The 5,110-nt window shown below is 50.1% G+C and overlaps 1 pseudogene; it reads left to right on the top strand.

Moving 5' to 3' along the window:
* The first annotated feature begins 2,823 nt into the window (after positions 1 to 2,823).
* Positions 2,824 to 2,941, top strand: LOC126177925 (5S ribosomal RNA; annotated as a pseudogene).
* The last annotated feature ends 2,169 nt before the right edge of the window (positions 2,942 to 5,110 follow it).

The following is a 5,110-nucleotide window of genomic DNA, read 5'->3' as shown; positions in this document are numbered from 1 at the left end:
TAGCACTCTCCATACAGTGACGTGGTCAACGTTAGCTTGTACAGCAGCAACTTCTCTGACGCTGACATTAGGGTTATCGTCAACTGCACGACGAATTTCCTCGTCCATTGCAGGTGTCCTCGTCGTTCTAGTCTTCCCCAGTCGTGAGTCACAGGCTGGAATGTTCCGTGCTCCCTAAGACGCCGATCAATTGCTTCGAACGTCTTCCTGTCGGGACACCTTCCTTCTGGGAATCTGTCTCGATACAAACGTACCGCGCCACTGCTATTCCCCCGTGCTAATCCATTCATCAAATGGGCATCTGCCAACTCCGCATTTGTAAATACTGCAGTGACTGCAAAACCACGTTCGTGTTGAACGCTAACCTGTTGATGCTACATACTGATGTGCTTGATGCTAGTACTGTAGAGCAATGAGTTGCATGTCAACACAAGCACCGGAGTCAACATTACCTTCCTTCAACTGGGCCAACTGGCGGTGAATCGAGGAAGTACAGTACATCATGACGAAACTAAAATGATCTCTAACATGGAAATTAAGCGTTTCCGAACACATGTCCACATAACATCTTTTCTTTATTTGTGTGTGAGGAATGTTTCCTGAAAGTTAGGCCGCACCTTTTTGTAACACCCTGTATAACAGTGTTATAAAATAGCATGTGTCCGAGAAAGCGACCATTTAGATGCTGCTACACGGGGATAGAGCAGAAGACGGCAGATGTTACGTTCGGCCGTCCGCTGTCCCCATATACAAATCATCCTGAGAGGCAGTGTCAGATACACTTCCCACCAAGCTTTCACTTTGTCCGTGCCAGTCAAACGCCATCTTACGCGCTGCTTCAGATGATGTCACAGCCAGGCTGCTACCAAACGCATATTTTCGGTACAAATAGGAAGCGAACTCGCGAGGACTGTACACAGTCCTGGATCGCTTAGATTTCGCGGAAGTTACCTGTTTGCGTGCCGCCCGTAATGTTAACTAAACCGCGTGGCAAGTGGTGAGATTATTTTTCACTTTTGTGGCGAGAAATTAACTTTGATGGTTAGGAGTCAGGGCGAAAGAGCATTTAATTGGAACTTACCGTAAAGGTCGCCTCTGAATTGCTCATAGAGACATTATTATTATTATTGTTATTCTCAGGAATATTACTACGTTCGTACATGTGAACTTTTACTGAATATACACTCCTGGAAATTGAAATAAGAACACCGTGAATTCATTGTCCCAGGAAGGGGAAACTTTATTGACACATTCCTGGGGTCAGATACATCACATGATCACACTGACAGAACCACAGGCACATAGACACAGGCAACAGAGCATGCACAATGTCGGCACTAGTACAGTGTATATCCACCTTTCGCAGCAATGTAGGCTGCTATTCTCCCATGGAGACGATCGTAGAGATGCTGGATGTAGTCCTGTGGAACGGCTTGCCATGCCATTTCCACCTGGCGCCTCAGTTGGACCAGCGTTCGTGCTGGACGTGCAGACCGCGTGAGACGACGCTTCATCCAGTCCCAAACATGCTCAATGGGGGACAGATCTTGCTGGCCAGGGTAGTTGACTTACACCTTCTAGAGCACGTTGGGTGGCATGGGATACATGCGGACGTGCATTGTCCTGTTGGAACAGCAAGTTCCCTTGCCGGTCTAGGAATGGTAGAACGATGGGTTCGACGACGGTTTGGATGTACCGTGCACTATTCAGTTTCCCCTCGACGATCACCAGTGGTGTACGGCCAGTGTAGGAGATCGCTCCCCACACCATTATGCCGGGTGTTGGCCCTGTGTGCCTCGGTCGTATGCAGTCCTGATTGTGGCGCTCACCTGCACGGCGCCAAGCACGCATACGACCATCATTGGCACCAAGGCAGAAGCGACTCTCATCGCTGAAGACGACACGTCTCCATTCGTCCCTCCATTCACGCCTGTCGCGGCACCACTGGAGGCGGGCTACACGATGTTGGGGCGTGAGCGGAAGACGGCCTAACGGTGTGCGGGACCGTAGCCCAGCTTCATGGAGACGGTTGCGAATGGTCCTCGCCGATACCCCAGGAGCAACAGTGTCCCTCATTTGCTGGGAAGTGGCGGTGCGGTCCCCTACGGCACTGCGTAGGATCCTACGGTCTTGGCGTGCATCCGTGCGTCGCTGCGGTCCGGTCCCAGGTCGACGGGCACGTGCACCTTCCGCCGACCACTGGCGACAACAATGATGTACTGTGGAGACCTCACGCCCCACGTGTTGAGCAATTCGGCGGTACGTCCACCCGGCCTCCCGCATGCCCACTATACGCCCTCGCTCAAATTCCGTCAACTGCACATACGGTTCACGTCCACGCTGTCGCGGCATGCTACCAGTGTTATAGACTGCGATGGAGCTCCGTATGCCACGGCAAACTGGCTGACACTGACGGCGGCGGTGCACAAATGCTGCGCAGCTAGCGCCATTCGACGGCCAACACCGCGGTTCCTGGTGTGTCCGCTGTGCCGTGCGTGTGATCATTGCTTGTACAGCCCTCTCGCAGTGTCCGGAGCAAGTATGGTGGGTCTGACACACCGGTGTCAATGTGTTCTTTTTTCCATTTCCAGGAGTGTATTAATCATTTAGAATTCAAAACTTTTATTTATGATCATAGTTCCTGATCCCGCTTGGTAAATAGAGAGTAGAAACATTTCTTTCAGTGAGCACAAGAAGAATGTGGACTTCCAGACTGGAAACTGTGGTCAGTACGTTCTCCATCGCTTTCTGGCTGACCGCAAAAATAGTTTTTAGGCTCTAGTAAAAAGCCGGCGAATATTCTTATATGTATATACTTATTTAGGCAACGGCCTTGCCGCAACGGATACACCGGTTCCCGTGAAATCACCGAAGTGAAGCGCTGTCGGGCGTGGCCGGCACTTGGATGGGTGACCATCCGGGCCGCCATGCGCTGTTGCCATTTTTCGGGATGCACTCAGCCTCGTAATTGAGGAACTACTCGACCGAATAGTAGCGGCTCTGGTCAAAGATAGCCATCATAACGACCGGGAGAGCGGTGTGCTAACAACACACCCCTCCTACCCGCATCCTCATTGAGGATGACATGGCGATCGGATGGTCTCGATGGGCCACTTGTGGCCTGAAGACGGAGTGCTTTTTTTGTATGCTTACTTATTAACCCGCTGCCCCACACAGTGTGCACTAATACGAAAGTATTACCCACTGACTTCTGTTGTGGAAAGGTCTTAATATGTGCTGCAAGATAGTACTAACAATAAGTTAAAGTATTTTATTTTATACACTGAAGGAATATATTGCAAAATAAAGGATACAGATCTTGTCCAGTGTGCCCTACTCACGATTTATCCAGTGGAATAGCGAAAACAAAAACCGCGAGTGAAGCTGATGCAGCATGCAGAAGTTTAAAATAAGATTCGTAATAAATTAACGACCAGCAGGTAGCAGAAATATATGTAAACATAGTTCAAGCACCTATCTAGACATACCATAGGCAAACTATCAGCTTCTGTGGAGGTAATATTGGACGCCTAGATCTTGAATTTCTCTTCGTGAATTTTTATTTATAACTCGCTTAATAGGTATAAAAAAAACTGTTGTTTACACATTCTGAAGTATTTATAGAACGATGGCTCCTCCTTTTCCAGCCCCTTGTAAAGTGCATGAAACTCACCTCCACAGTCTCGACCTTTTATCAGTTTTCTAGCTCAGACTCTTTTTGCTGCCTATTCCTTATCATCAAGTGCAACAGCAATCACTGCAAACTGCTTTAAACAAAATTTTGGAATTTTATGACGATGTACCAAGAACTACGGAATAGCCCATATGGTGAGTATTTTATGACACAGCTGTAACGTCACGACGTTCTTTCGACGTTGGCGTGCCGTATAGTGTGAATGCTCAGGAATTCCCCTGACCATCGACTTCCAAAAACGTGACGCTGACGTTTCGGAAAGTGTGAATCCAACTTTACTCATCAGTAAGCCGTTCAGTTAATAATACAGGAAACAATAAAACAAATAAATAATAGATCATACATGTTTATAGCATTATACCAGGGGACCTGTGCGAAACTTTCGCACTTTTATAGTTATAAATAATAACAGTATTTAGAAAACGTGTAGTCGCTGGATTAAGGGCAGTTGTGGGAACGAAGAGAAAACATCTTTAAAAATGAACCGAACAACGCGAAATTTGTTATACACTCCTGGAAATGGAAAAAAGAACACATTGACACCGGTGTGTCAGACCCACCATACTTGCTCCGGACACTGCGAGAGGGCTGTACAAGCAATGATCACACGCACGGCACAGCGGACACACCAGGAACCGCGGTGTTGGCCGTCGAATGGCGCTAGCTGCGCAGCATTTGTGCACCGCCGCCGTCAGTGTCAGCCAGTTTGCCGTGGCATACGGAGCTCCATCGCAGTCTTTAACACTGGTAGCATGCCGCGACAGCGTGGACGTGAACCGTATGTGCAGTTGACGGAATTTGAGCGAGGGCGTATAGTGGGCATGCGGGAGGCCGGGTGGACGTACCGCCGAATTGCTCAACACGTGGGGCGTGAGGTCTCCACAGTACATCGATGTTGTCGCCAGTGGTCGGCGGAAGGTGCACGTGCCCGTCGACCTGGGACCGGACCGCAGCGACGCACGGATGCACGCCAAGACCGTAGGATCCTACGCAGTGCCGTAGGGGACCGCACCGCCACTTCCCAGCAAATTAGGGACACTGTTGCTCCTGGGGTATCGGCGAGGACCATTCGCAACCGTCTCAATGAAGCTGGGCTACGGTCCCGCACACCGTTAGGCCGTCTTCCGCTCACGCCCCAACATCGTGCAGCCCGCCTCCAGTGGAGTCGCGACAGGCGTGAATGGAGGGACGAATGGAGACGTGTCGTCTTCAGCGATGAGAGTCGCTTCTGCCTTGGTGCCAATGATGGTCGTATGCGTGTTTGGTGCCGTGCAGGTGAGCGCCACAATCAGGACTGCATACGACCGAGGCACACAGGGCCAACACCCGGCATCACGGTGTGGGGAGCGATCTCCTACACTGGCCGTACACCACTGGTGATCGTCGAGGGGACACTGAATAGTGCACGGTACATCC

Source organism: Schistocerca cancellata, chromosome 3 (genome assembly GCF_023864275.1).
Source record: "Schistocerca cancellata isolate TAMUIC-IGC-003103 chromosome 3, iqSchCanc2.1, whole genome shotgun sequence".
In the NCBI taxonomy this organism is placed as follows: domain Eukaryota; kingdom Metazoa; phylum Arthropoda; class Insecta; order Orthoptera; family Acrididae; genus Schistocerca; species Schistocerca cancellata.
Note: the sequence above shows the minus strand (reverse complement) of the source record. Positions and strands in the feature narration are given on the sequence as shown.